This window comes from Artemia sp. Qi Xiang Cuo, chromosome 5, assembly GCF_049724085.1.
Source record: "Artemia sp. Qi Xiang Cuo chromosome 5, ASM4972408v1, whole genome shotgun sequence".
NCBI classification, from domain to species: Eukaryota; Metazoa; Arthropoda; class Branchiopoda; order Anostraca; family Artemiidae; genus Artemia; species Artemia sp. Qi Xiang Cuo.
Window position 1 is genome coordinate 66,194,519 of NC_142798.1, and position 15,761 is coordinate 66,210,279.

Here is a 15,761-nt window from a genome sequence, read left to right on the forward strand (position 1 = left end):
GGAGGTGTTTAAATCAGGCAAATTTTCTCAGGTTTGCGCTTTATTTCAATACATATATGAAAATCAGTAATTAGTAGTGCAATATTATTATTAGATGTTTTTAGGAATTAAAAGTAGGTTTCGAAGTCTCAAGTTGGTTTCAAAGGCATTTTGAGAAAGTTTCTGCCAAAATACGTGTTCCAGGGTAATTGGACCGCTGATGGCAGATCAAATGGTAGGAGCTGTTTGTACGCGCTAATGCAAGAATAAGTGGGAGGAGCTGTTTGTTCGCACCGATAATGAAGAGCCAGAAATTATCTGCGGTAAACTTACTGCTATATCTTTATACTGTGGTCCAAAGTTAGTAGTTTGTTGAGACGTTTCTACGTTTTCATTAGTTTGAGTTTATTATCAGTAAATGTTGCTAAGAATAATTTTATATTGCATTCTAGAGTAGGCAAGCCCCATGATAATGGTGGTAGAATTTTTTTTTGAAAATAAGCCTCTTGTGCAAGCTCAGGAAATCTGTTATTTGGGTTTATTGAATGCAATCTATCATAGAAACGTCACAGTGATGTTGTTGCAACAAAGGTTGCCCATGATCTAGGTGCAAATCGACGCTTTAAGAATATTTTACTTCCAAGGGTATTATTGTTATTATACCGTGCTTTGATTCACCCCTATGTTTCATATGGATGTATGTTATGGTCAATCAATTTTTATAAATACGCTTTTAAAGAGGTTCAAATCCTTCAGAATAAAGGCTACGTAGCTACGTAGCGTAGGCTACGTAGAAGGTCTGAAAGTACTGATGTTTTTTGTGTCTATTTTATTGACAATAGGTCACTACATAGTTATGAGACTCGTGATGCTGATAATTTTGTTGTCCCACATAGAAGTGGAACCAGGGCTAATTTTCCTACTAGATTTTTAGGGCCCCATGTATGGAACCCCATTCCAGAGCATCCGGGTGGCTGAGGATCTTGGGTTATTTAAATTTAATTAAAAAAATATTTATTAGGAAAAGGTTCGTAATTTCTATATATCTGTTTATTGCTATTATTATTGGTCCTGTTATTATTATTATTATGGTAGAATGGTTGATGAGAGATTGGTTATAGTTTTTATGTTGGTCATGTAATTCATTTTTATTTATTTAATTTATTTTTTTATTTATTATTATCATTATTTGTTTTTGTTAGTTCATAAATTATTTATTAATAAAAAAATGTAAGTAGCCGGTTATTAGTAGGCGGTTATTAGTAATTTAGTGGGTTATGTTTTTGTTTGTGAATAAAAAACTGAATTGAAAAAAATTGGATTGATAAATTATTGGATAAGCTCTCCAAAGATGTTGTTATTACTTTAAGGTCTTACCACAAGCTAATAAGGCTCATTAAAAAATCGTAATTTTATTTGTTTGATTTGATTTTTTTGCTTGTTATTCTTGTTGCTGCCATTTTTACTATAATGCTTGTTTGTCTTTTTTGTTGCTTTGTTTATCTTTTCGTTAATTGTTTCTTCTGGTTTCTTTGTTGGTTTGTAGTTTGATAAATTAATGGATAAGCTGAACAAAAATGTTGTTGTTAGTGTCTTACCGCAGCGTCATAAGGCTCTTTAAAAACTTGTGATTTTATTTACTTTGCTTACTTTAGTAGAAGTGACCCTATTGATCTCGTACTAACCACGTGGTTTATGCTCCAAATAAGGGCCTAGCCTCCCTAGGGAGAAAGATTGCGTAATCGGTCAATGACCTCTTTTTCCAAGGTCAATTTATTTGTTGTTTCTATGTGTAATAGCTCCGGGGCGAAGGTTGCACATGCGCATTGAATTCTAACGGGAACAATGTTATTGATCTAGGACTCGAGGGGGAAGTGAATTTCCGAGAAATTGATTGCGTAATCAAAGTGTGTCAACAACAACAACATCGACCTTGACATTCACCGAGAGCGTGCACTTACAACACCGGTACGAACCACGTGGTTTATGGTCCATATATGTGCATAGAATACTGACGGGGCACCAAATATGGGCATAGAGTCATTAGGGAGAACACGTGGTTAATGGGGTCAATGACCTAAATTTCACAACAACAACAACGACCTTGACATTCGCTGAGAGCGTACAACAACAAAAACCCGGAATTTGGAACACCTGTGCTGTCGACCTCAATTCACCTATCGTGAATCAATAATTCCCCTTAGAAACAACAAATTAATTTCCCTTTCTTGACAGATCAATCAATCAATGACATCATCTATCAGACTTTAAAAATTTTCGCCTAGAAACGATTCTCCAGGAATAGATCCAAGTCATTAATGTCTTTCCCTCGGAAACAACTCTTTTGGTCGAACTCCAAAGGATATTAATAACCAAAGGCCATGGAAACAATTAGGCAAGAAGCATCTTAGCGATGAATTGTTTTAACGCGCGAAAAGGTTTCATATTAATTTGAAATGCATTAGCGCAGAGATGCCAATAACAAAGGAACACGCTGAATTTACGTTTAGGGATTATTTGGGCGAAACCGTTTTAGACAGGTTATGGAACTATTTCGGCGAAACGGTTAGAGACATTTTAAAACATGATTTTAGGAAAGATTTTAGAAGAGAATTTAATGGTGAAACTCTGTGATCGTTATAATACACAAGTTTCATTTGAACAGTGTTGTGAGGTCCTCTAACCCAACCCCATTGGGTTCCAATCCTCCTACCCCAACTCGAAGGAAGCCCCCGGTCCTCAAAAGCCCCCGAAGCTCCCAAAGGCCCTCCACCGGTCCCCAAATGTCCCCCAGGCCCCCAACTGTCCCCCCGGACCCTCAAAGGCCCCCCAAGCACCCAAAGGGCCACCGGCGCCCCCAAAGGCCCCCCCCAACCCCCAAAGGCCAACCCCGGGCCCCCCAAAGGCCCATCGAGCTCCCAAAGGACCAACGGGGTCCCAAAGGCCCACCACCGGCCCCCAACTGCCCCAAATACCCTCCCATGGTCCTCAAAGGTCCCCCGGGCTCCCAAAGGGCCACCGGCGCCCCAAAGGCCCTCCACCGGTCCCCAACGGTCCCCCAGGCCCCCAAAAGCCCACCCCGACCCCCAAAAGCCATCCCCGGACCCCAAAGCCCATCTCCCGGTCCCCAAAGGTCCCCCCGAGCTCCCAAAGGACCACCGGCCCTCAAGTGACCCACAGACCCTCAAAGGCTCTCCCCGAGCACCCGTCTTTCGTTGATGTGAGTTGTCTGAAACCTATGATTTGGGATGTGTAGTTTGCTACTTCAGGCTTTTCTGAGCAGGATTTCCTAGCCATTCGTAGGTGTGTGTTGACTGAAACCAATACTTTGGGATGAGTAGTTTGCTATTTCAGGCTTTTATGAGCTAGGTTTCTTAGCATTTCGTTGGTGTGTGTTGAGTGAAACTTATGATTTGGGATATGTAGTTTACTTTTTGGACTTTTCTGAGTTTGATTTCTTAGTCTTTAATAGGTGTGTGGTGTCTGAAACCTATGATTTGGGATGTGTAGTTTGCTATTTTCGACTTTTCTGAGTTGGATTTCTTAGCCTTTCATAGGTATGCGTTGTCAGAAAATTATGATTTGGGATGTATAGTTTGCTATTTCAGGCTTTTCTGAGCTAAGGTTTTCTAGTATTTCGTAGGTGAATGTTGTCTGAAACCAATAGTCTGGGATGAATAGTTTGCTATTTTTGACTTTTCTGAGCTAGGTTTCTTAGTCTTTCGTTGGTGTATGTTGACTGAAACCGATGATTTGGGATATGTAGTTTGCTATTTTTGACTTTTCTGAGCTGGATTTCTTAGTCTTTCATAGGTGTGTGTTGTATGAAACCTATGATTTGCGATGGGTGGATTGCTACTTTTGACTTTTCTGAGCTGGATTTCTTAGCCTTTCATAGGTGTTTGTTGTCTGAAACCTATAGTTTGGGATGACTAGTTTGCTATTTTTGACTTTTCTGAGCTAGGTTTCTTAGCCGTTCATAGGTGAGTGTTGTCTGAAACCGATGATTTGGGATATGTACTTTGCTATTTCCGACTTTTCAGACCCGGATTTCTTAGTCTTTCTTAGGTGTGTGGTGTCTGAAACCTATGATTTGGGGTGTGTGGGTTGCTATTTTTTTGACTTTTCTGAACTGGATTTCTTAGCCATTCGTAGGTGTGTGTTGACTGAAACCTATGATTTGGGATGGTTAATTTGCTATTTTTGACTTTTCTGAGCTAGATTTCTTAGCCTATCATATGTTTGCCCTTTCAGAAAATTATGATTTAGGAAGTATAGTTTGCTTTTTGGACTTTTCAGAGCTAGGATTCTTAGTCACTCATTGGTGTTTGTTGTCTGAAACTTCGAGTTTGGGATGAGTAGTTGGCTATTTCAGACTTTTCTGAGCTAAGGTTTCTTAGTATTTCATAGGTGAATTCCGTCTGAAACTTATGATTTGGGATATGTAAATTACTATTTTGGTCTTTTCTGAGTTAGATTTCTTAGTCTTTCATAGGTGTGTAGTGTCTGAAACCTATGATTTGGGATGTGTAGTTTGATATTTTCGAATTTTCTGAGCTAGGTTTCTTAGCCTTTCATAGGTATGTGTTGTCAGAACATTATGATTTGTGATGTGTGGGTTGCTATTTCAGGCTTTTCTGAGCAGGATTTCTTAGCCATTCGTAGGTGTGTGTTGACTGAAACCTATGATTTGGGATGGTTAATTTGCTTTTTTTGACTTTTCTGAGCTAGATTTCTTAGCCTTTCATAGGTGTGTCCTTTCTGAAAATTATGATTTGGGAGGTATAGTTTGCTTTTTGGACTTTTCATAGCTAGGATTCTTAGTCACTCATAGGTGTTTGGTGTCTGAAACTTCGAGTTTGGGATGAGTAGTTGGCTATTTCAGACTTTTCTGAGCTAAGGTTTCTTAGTATTTCGTAGGTGAATGCTGTCTGAAACTTATGATTTGGGATATGTAAATTACTATTTCGGGCTTTTCTGAGTTGGATTTCTTAGTCTTTCATAGGTGTGTGATGTCTGAAACCTATGATTTGGGATGTGTAGTTTGCTATTTTCGACTTTTCTGAGCTAGGTTTCTTAGCCTTTCATAGGGATGTGTTGTCAGAAAATTATGATTTGGGATGTGTAGTTTGCTATTTCAGGCTTTTCTGAGCTAAGGTTTCTTAGTCTTTCATAGGTGTGTCCTTTCAGAAAATTATGATTTGGGGGGTATAGTTTGCTTTTTGGACTTTTCATAGCAAGGATTCTTAGTCACTCATAGGTGTTTGTTGTCTGAAACTTCGAGTTTGGGATGAGTAGTTGGCTATTTCAGGCTTTTCTGAGCTAAGGTTTCTTAGTCTTTCATAGGTGAATGCTGTCTGAAACTTATGATTTGGGATATGTAAATTACTATTTCGGGCTTTTCTGAGTTGGATTTCTTAGTCTTTCATAGGTGTGTGTTGTCTGAAACCTATGATTTGGGATGTGTAGTTTGCTATTTTCGACTTTTCTGAGCTAGGTTTCTTAGCCTTTCATAGATATGTGTTGTCAGAAAATTATGATTTGGGATGTGTAGTTTGCTTTTTGGACTTTTCAGAGCTAAGGTTTTCTAGTATTTCGTAGGTGAATGTTGTCTGAAACCTATAGTTTGGGATGAGTAGTTTGCTATTTTTGACTTTTCTGAGCTAGGTTTCTTAGTCTTTCGTTGGTGTGTGTTGACTGAAACATATGATTTGGGATACGTAGTTTGCTATTTTTGACTTTTCTGAGCTGGATTTATTATCCTTTCCTAGGTGTGTGTTTACTGAAACCTATGATTGGGATGTATGGTTTGCTATTTTTGTCTTTTCTGAGCTAGATTTCTTAGCCGTTCATAGGTGTCTGTTGTCTGAAACTTATGATTTGGGATGTGTAGTTTGCTATTTGAACTTTTCAGAGCTATGATTCTTAGTCCGTCATAGGCGTTTGTTGTCTGAAACTTCTAGTTTGGGATGAGTACTTTCGTTATTTCAGGCTTTTCTGAGCTAAGGTTTCTTAGTCTTTCATAGGTGAATGATGGCTGAAACCTATGATTTGGGATATGTAAATTACTATTTCGGGCTTTTCTGAGTGGGATTTCTTGGTCTTTCATAGGTGTGTGTTGTCTGAAACCTATGATTTGGGATGGGTGGATTGCTACTTTTGACTTTTCTGAGCTGAATTTCTTAGCCTTTCATAGGTGTTTGTTGTCTGAAACCTATAGTTTGGGATGACTAGTTTGCTATTTTTGACTTTTCTGAGCTAGGTTTCTTAGCCGTTCTTAGGTGAGTGTTGTCTGAAACCTAGGATTTGGGATATGTAAATTACTATTTCGGGCTTTTCTAAGCTAGATTTCTTAGTCTTTCATAGGTATGTGTTGTCTGAAACCTATGATTTGGGATGTGCGGGTTGCTATTTTTTGACTTTTCCGAGCTGGATTTCTTAGCCGTTCATAGGTGAGTGCTGTCTGAAACTTGTGATTTGAGATGGTTAATTTGCTATTTCCGGCTTTTATTAGCTAGGTTTCATAGCCTTTCATAGGTGTCTGTTGTCAGAAAATTACGATTTGGGATGTGTAGTTTGCTATTTGAACTTTTCAGAGCTAGGATTTTTAGTCCATCATTGGTGTTTGTTGTCTGAAACCAATAGTTTGGGATGACTAGTTTGCTATTTCAGGCTTGTTCATTTGAATTTCTGTCATGAAATGCAAGAGTTGGAAAATTAGGGTCTTAGTCCACCAGCTCAGTATTAGGGTCCCAGTCCACCAGCCTGAACGGTGGAAATTCACTAGCTCAGAATTGGGGTCTTAGTCCACCAGCCTGAATGGTGGAAATCCACTAGCTCAATATTGGGGTCTCAGTCCACCAGCCTGAATGGTGGAAATTCACGACCTCAGAATTAGGGTCTTAGTCCACCAGCCCGAATGGTGGAAATTCACTAGCTCAGAATTGGGGTCTTAGTCCACCAGCCTGAATGGTTGAAATTCACATTAGACGACACAAAAACTTACACACACACAAAAACTTACACACACGCACAAAAACTTACACACACACACAAAAACTTACACACACACACACATTAAAACTAACACACACACACAAAAACTTACACACACACTATGAAACTAACACACACACACACACAAAATAATACACACACACACACACACACACAAACTATCACAATAAAAATAAAAATAAAATTAAAACAAAAAATAAAATGCTAAAAAATAATTACACACACACACACACACACACACAAAACTTAAACAAACACACAAACACGAAAACTCACAAGCACACACCAAAACTTACACACACAAAAAAACTAACACACACACACACACTCACACACAAACTTACACATTAACACACAAAAAACTCACACACACATTCACAAAAACTTACACACACACACACACACACACACACACAAAATAACACTCACACAAATTAAAACTTACACACACACTACAAAACTCACACACACTAAAACTAACTCGCACACACACACACACAAACACAAAAACTAACACATGCACGCGAAAACTTACATGCACACAAAAACTAAAATTCACACAAAAACTTACACACACACACACACACAAAACTAAAAAACAAAAAAAAACGAAAACTCACACACACACACGCCAAAACTTACACACACACAAAAACTTACACACACACACACACACACACAAACTAACACAAGAACACAAAAAAACTCACACACACACACGCACAAAAACTTACACACACACACACACACACAAACTTACACACACACACACTAAAACTTACACACACACGCCAAAACTTACACACACACAAAAACTTACACATGCACACGAAAAATTACACACACACACACGAAAACTTACACACACACACGTCAAAACTTACACACACACACACACACAAACTTACACACACACACACACACACACACACACACACACAAAAACTTACACATGCACACGAAAACTTACATGCACACAAAAACTTACATGCACACAAAAACTTACACACACACACACACACACAAACTTACACACACACACACACACGAAAACTCACACACACACGCCAAAACTTACACACACACAAAAACTTACACACACACACACACACACACACAAAAACTTACACATGAACACAAAAAAACTCACACACACACGCACAAAAACTTACACACACACACACACACAAAAATTCCAAACACACACACACAAGAAAAAAAACACAAACTAACAACCAAATACACAAAAAAAAAATTACACACACACACACACACAAACACACACAAACAAACAAAAACACAAACAAAAAAAAAACAAACACACACAAAAACTTACACACACACACACACACACACACACAAACTTACACACACACACACACACACACACACAAACTTACACAAACACACAAAAAACTTATATCCACACTCAAAATCAAAGACACACAAAAACTAACACATACACACAAAACCTTACACCCACACGCAAAAACTTACATGCACACAAAAACTTACACACACACACACAAAAACTTACACACACGCACAAAAACTTACACACACACACAAAAACTTGCACACACACACACAAAATTACACACACACACACACACACACACAAAAAAAAAAACTTACACAAGCACACGAAAAATTACAAGCACACAAAAACTTATACACACACACACGAAAACTTACACACACACGGCAAAACTTACACACACAAGATCTTAGACACACACAAACTAACACACACACACACACAAGAAAACTTACACACACAATAACATACTTAAAAACACACAAACAAAAAATATGCAACACAATCAAAAATAAAAACGCACACAAACACACAAACACAAAAACTAACACACACACGGACACACAAAAACACACACACACACACAATAAAAAACACACACGAAAAAAAACTCACACACAAAAACTAACACACAATCACAAAAACTTACACACACACAAAAACTTACACACACTCAAAAAAATTACACACACACACACACGAAAACTTATGCACACACACGAAAACTACCATATCACAGTTACATTGTCTTAATTTTTCAAATTATATTTTGAATTTCTATCGTGAAATGCAAGAGTTGGAATATTTCAGTAGTGACTTGCTGTGCTTTACCGTCTCACAGTTACATTCTCTTGATTTTTCGAAGTTCATTTTGAATTTCTGTCATGAAATGCAAGAGTTGGAAAATTGGGGTCTTAGTCCACCAGCTCAGTATTGGGGACCCGGTCCACCAGCCTGAACGGTGGAAATTCACTAGCTCAGAATTGGGGTCATAGCCCACCAGCCTGAATGGTGGAAATACACGAGCTCAAAATTCGGGTCTCAGTCCACCATCATGAATGGTGGAAATTCACTAGCTCAGAATTAGGGTCATAGTCCACCAGCCTGAATGGTGGAAATTCACTAGCTCAGAATTGGGGTCTTAGTCCACCAACCTGAATGGGTGAAATTCACATTAGACGAGGGTACGTGCGCACACACACACACAGAGAGACGACTAACACACAGGGACAACACACACACAAAGAGACGACACCTAACCTTTTCCGGCGAGTATGGTTAGGTTAGGTTAGGCTAGATTAAGTTGGGTTAGGTTAAGTTAGGTTAGGTTAGCCCACGTACGCTTCACTTAGGTTAGCTTAGGTTAGGTGAGAGACAGGCAAAAAGTTAGGTGTATGATTAGGTTAGGTTAGGTTAAATTAGGTTAGGTTAGGTTAAGTTAGATTAGGCTAGGTTAGCCTACGTACTCGCCGGAAAAGGTTAGGTGTCGTCTCTTTATGTGTGTGTTGTCCCTGTGTGTTAGTCGTCTCTCTGTGTGTGTGTGTGCGCACGTAACCTCGTCTAATGTGAATTTCACCCATTCAGGTTGGTGGACTAAGACCCCAATTCTGAGCTAGCGAATTTCCACCATTCAGGCTGGTGGACTATGACCCTAATTCTGAGCTAGTGAATTTCCACCATTCAGGCTGGTGGACTGAGACCCCAATATTGAGCTAGTAGATTTCCACCATTCAGGCTGGTGGGCTATGACCCCAATTCTGAGCTAGTGAATTTCCACCGTTCAGGCTGGTGGACTGGGTCCCCAATACTGAGCTGGTGGACTAACACCCCAATTTTCCAACTCTTGCATTTCATGACAGAAATTAAAAATGAACTTCGAAAAATCAAGAGAATGTAACTGTGAGAAGGTAAAGCACAGCAAGTCACTACTGAAATATTCCAACTCTTGCATTTCACGATAGAAATTCAAAATGAAATTTGAAAAATTAAGACAATGTAACTGTGATATGGTAGTTTTCGTGTGTGTGGCTAATTGTTCGTGTGTGTGTGTGTGTAAGATTTTGTGAGTGTGTGTAAGTTTTTTTGTGTGAGTTATTGTGTGTGCGTGTGTTTTAGTTTTTGTGTGTGAGTTTTTTTTCGTGGGTGGGTGTATGTGTTTGTGTGTGTGTGTGTTGTTTTGTGCGAGTGTGTGTATGTTTTTGTGTGTGTGTGTGTGTGCGTGTGTAAGTGTTTGTGTGTTTTAGTTTGTGTGCGTGTTTGTTTCATTTTTAGAGTATGTGTGATATTTTTTGTGTGTGTGTGTGTAAGTTTTTGTGTGTCTAAGCTCTTGTGTGTGTAAGTTTTGACGTGTGTGTGTAAGTTTTCGTGTGTGTGTGTTTAAGTTTTTGTGTGCATGTAAGTTTTCGTGTGCATGTGTCAGTTTTTGTTTGTGTGTGTGTGTGTGTGTGTGTTTGTAAGTTTGTGTGTGTGTGTGTAAGTTTTGGCGTGTGTGTGTGTGTAAGTTTTTGTGCGTGTGTGTAAGTTTTTGTGTGTGTGTGTAAGTGTTTGTGTGCATGTAAGTTTTTCTGTGCATGTAAGTTTTTTCGTGTGTGTGTAAGTTTTTGCGTGTGTGTGTGTAAGTTTTTGTGTGTCTAAGCTTTTGCGTCTGGATATAAGTTTTTTGTGTGTTTGTGTAAGTTTGTGTGTGTGTGTGTGTGTAAGTTTGTGTGTGTGTGTGTGTGTGTGTGTGTGTAAGTTTTTGTGTGTGTAAGTTTTTTGTCTGTGTGTGTGTGTGTAAGTTTGTGTGTGTGTGTGTGTGTAAGTTTTTTTTTGTTTTTGTTTTTGTGTGTGTGTGTTAGTTTTTGTGTGTGTGTGTGTGTGGATGTTTTGTTTGTGTGTGTGTGTGTGTAATTTTTTTTTCGTGTGTGTGTGAGTTTTTTTTTTTCTTGTGTTAGTTTTTTTGTGTGTGTGTGTGTGTGTGTGTGTGTGTTATTTTTTGTGTGTGTGTATGTTTTGGGGTGTGTGTGTATGTGTTGGTGTGTGTGTGTGTTTTTTTTAGTTTTGTGTGTGTGTGTGTGTGTAAGTTTTTGTGTGCATGTAAGTTTTTGTGTGCATGTAAGTTTTCGTGTGCATGTGTTAGTTTGTGTGTGTGTGTGTGTTTGTGTGTGTGTGTGTGTGTGTGTAGTGTGTGTGTGTGTGTGTTAGTTTTGACGTGTGTGTGTAATTTTTCGTGTGTGTGTGTGTTAGTTTTAGTGTGGATGTGTTATTTTTTTTGTGTGTGTATGTTTTGGCGTTTTTGTTTTTTTTTTCGGGTGTTTTTGTTTTTTTTTTTTGTGTGTGTGTGTGTGTGTATGTTTGTGTGCGTGTGTTTGAGTTTGTTTTTTTGTGTTGATTTTTAAGAGTTTGTGTGTGTTTGTGTGTTTGTGTTTTTTTGTTTGTGTGTGTGTATTTTTTTTCGTGTGTTTGTGTGTTTTTTTTTTTTTGTTTTTTTTTTATTTTTTGTGGGTGTGTGTGTGTTAGTTTTTGTGTGCTTGTTAGTTTTGGAGTGCTTGTAAGTTTTCTCTTGCATGTTTAAGTTTTTGTGTGTCTGTGTGTGTGTGTGTGTGTCTTTGTTTTTGTGTGTGTTTGTTTTGGCGTGTGTGTGTATGTTTTCGTGTGTGTGTGTTTTTGTTTGTGTGTGTGTGTGTGTGTGTGTGTAAGTTTTTGTGCATGTGTGTGTGAGTTTTTTTGTGTTCATGTGTAAGTTTTTGTGTGCGTGTGTGTGTGTGTGTAAGTTTTTGTGTGTGTGTAAGTTTTGGTGTGTGTGTGTGAGTTTTCGTGTTTGTGTGTGTGTGTAAGTTGTGTGTGTGTGTGTGTGTGTGTTTTTGTGTGCATGTTAGTTTTTGTGTGCATGTAAGTTTTCGTGTGCATGTGTAAGTTTGTGTCTGTGTGTTTAAGTTTTTGTGTGTGTGTGTGTGTAAGTTTCATCGTGTGTGTGTAAGTTTTGGTGTGTGTGTGTGTAAGTTTTTATGTGTGTGTGTGTGTAAGTTTTTGTGTGTGTGTGTAAGTTTTTGTGCGTGTGTGTAAGTTTTTGTGTGTGTGTAAGTTTTTGTGCAGTCTAATGTGAATTTTAACCATTCAGGCTGGTGGACTAAGACCCCAATTCTGAGCTAGTGAATTTCCACCATTCGGGCTGGTGGACTAAGACCCTAATTCTGAGTTAGTGAATTTCCACCATTTAGGCTGGTGGACTGAGACCCCAATATTGAGCTAGTGGATTTCCACCATTCAGGCTGGTGGACTAAGATCCCAATTCTGAGCTAGTGAATTTCCACCGTTCAGGCTGGTGGACTGGGACCCTAATACTGAGCTGGTGGACTAAGACCCTAATTTTCCAACTCTTGCATTTCATGACAGAAATTCAAAATGAACAAGCCTGAAATAGCAAACTAGTCATCCCAAAGTATTGGTTTCAGACAACAAACACCAATGATGGACTAAGAATCCTAGCTCTGAAAAGTTCAAATAGTAAACTACACATCCCAAATCGTAATTTTCTGACAACAGACACCTATGAAAGGCTATGAAACCTAGCTAATAAAAGCCGGAAATAGCAAATTAACCATCTCAAATCACAAGTTTCAGACAGCACTCACCTATGAACGGCTAAGAAATCCAGCTCGGAAAAGTAAAAAAATAGCAACCCACACATCCCAAATCATAGGTTTCAGACAACAAAAACCTATGAAAGACTAAGAAATATAGCTTAGAAAAGACCGAAATAGTAATTTACATATCCCAAATCCTAGGTTTCAGACAACACTCACCTAAGAACGGCTAAGAAACCTAGCTCAGAAAAGTCAAAAATAGCAAACTAGTCATCCCAAACTATAGGTTTCAGACAACAAACACCTATGAAAGGCTAAGAAATTCAGCTCAGAAAAGTCAAAAGTAGCAATCCACCCATCCCAAATCATAGGTTTCAGACAACACACACCTATGAAAGACCAAGAAATCCCACTCAGAAAAGCCCGAAATAGTAATTTACATATCCCAAATCATAGGTTTCAGCCATCATTCACCTATGAAAGACTAAGAAACCTTAGCTCAGAAAAGTCTGAAATAACGAAAGTACTCATCCCAAACTAGAAGTTTCAGACAACAAACGCCTATGACGGACTAAGAATCAGAGCTCTGAAAAGTTCAAATAGCAAACTACACATCCCAAATCATATGTTTCAGACAACACACACCTATGAACGGCTAAGAAATCTAGCTCAGAAAAGACAAAAATAGCAAACTACACATCCCAATCATAGGTTTCAGTCAACACACACCTAGGAAAGGCTAATAAATTCAGCTCAGAAAAGTCAAAAATACCAAACTACGTATCCCAAATCATAGGTTTCAGTCAACACACACCAACGAAAGACTTAGAAACCTAGCTCAGAAAAGTCAAAAATAGCAACCTACTCATCCCAAACTATAGGTTTCAGACAACATTCACCTACGAAATACTAGAAAACCTTAGCTCAGAAAAGCCTGAAATAGCAAACTACACATCCCAAATCATAATTTTCTGACAACACATACCTATGAAAGGCTAAGAAATCCAGCTCAGAAAAGTCGAAAATATCAAACTACACATCCCAAATCATAGGTTTCAGACACCACACACCTATGAAAGACTAATAAATCCAACTCAGAAAAGACCGAAATAGTAATTTACATATCCCTTATCATAAGTTTCAGACATCATTCACCTATGAAAGACTAAGAAACCTTAGCTCAGAAAAGTCTGAAATAGCCAACTACTCATCCCAAACTCGAAGTTTCAGACAACAAACACCTATGAGTGACTAAGAATCCTAGCTATGAAAAGTCCAAAAAGCAAACTATCCCTCCCAAATCATAATTTTCTGAAAGGACACACCTATGAAAGGCTAATAAACCTTAGCTCAGAAAAGCCTGAAATAGCAAACTACACATCCCAAATCATAATTTTCTGACAACACATAACTGTGAAAGGCTAAGAAACCTAGATCATAAAAGTCTAAAATATAAAAATACAAATCACAAAACATATTTTACATAAATCACAAGACTCTGAAATACTAATAAATCAATATCAGACACGAAATAAATATAAATTTAAATATAACATCTAATAGGTTACAGAAAGCAGACAACTAAGAAATACTAAGAAACCTTAGCTCAGAAAAGTCTGAAATAGCAAACTACTCATCACAAACTCGAAGTTTCAGACAACAAACACCTATGAGTGACTAAGAATCCTAGCTCTGAAAAGTCCAAAAAGCAAACTACACCTCCCAAATCATAATTTTCAGAAAGGACACACCTATGAAAGGCTAAGAAATCTAGCTCAGAAAAGTCAAAAATAGCAAATTAACCATCCCAAATCATAGGTTTCAGTCAACACACACCTACGAATGGCTAAGAAATCCTGCTCAGAAAAGCCTGAAATAGCAACCCACAAATACCAAATCATAATGTTCTGACAACACATACCTATGAAAGGCTAAGAAACCTAGCTCAGAAAAGTCGAAAATATCAAACTACACATCCCACAACATAGGTTTCAGACACTATACACCTATGAAAGACTAAGAAATCTAACTCAGAAAAGCCAGAAATAGTAATTTACATATCCCAAATCATAAGTTTCAGACAGCATTCACCTATGAAATACTAAGAAACCTTAGCTCAGAAAAGTCTGAAATAGCCAACTACTCATCCCAAACTCGAAGCTTCAGACAACAAACACCTATGAGTGACTAAGAATCCTAGCTCTGAAAAGTCCAAAAAGCAAACTATACCTCCCAAATCATAATTTTCCGAAAGGGCACACATATGATAGGCTAAGAAATCTAGCTCAGAAAAGTCAAAAATATCAAATTAACCATCCCAAATCATAGGTTTCAGACAACACACACCTACGAATCGCTAAGAAATCCAGCTCAGAAAAGTCAAAAAAATAGCAACCCACACATCCCAAATCATAGGTTTCAGACACCACACACCTACGAAAGACTAAGAAATCCGGTTATGAAAAGTCGGAAATAGCAAATTACATATCCCAAATCATAGGTTTCAGACAACACTCACCTATGAACGGCTAAGAAACCTAGCTCAGAAAAGTCAAAACTAGCAAACTAGTCATCCCAAACTATAGGTTTCAGACAACAAACACCTAGGAAAGGCTAAGAAAGCCAGCTCAGAAAAGTCGAAATTATCAATCAACCCTACCCAAATCATAGTTTTCAGAAAAAACACACCTATGAAAGACTAAGAAATCCAGCTCAGAAAAGTCAAAAATAGTAAACTACATATCCCAAATCATCGGTTTCAGTCAACACACACCAACAAAAGACTAAGAAACCTAGCTCAGAAAAGTCAAAAATAGCAAACTATTCATCACAAAATATTGGTTTCAGAAAACATTCACCTACGAAATACTAGAAAACCTTAG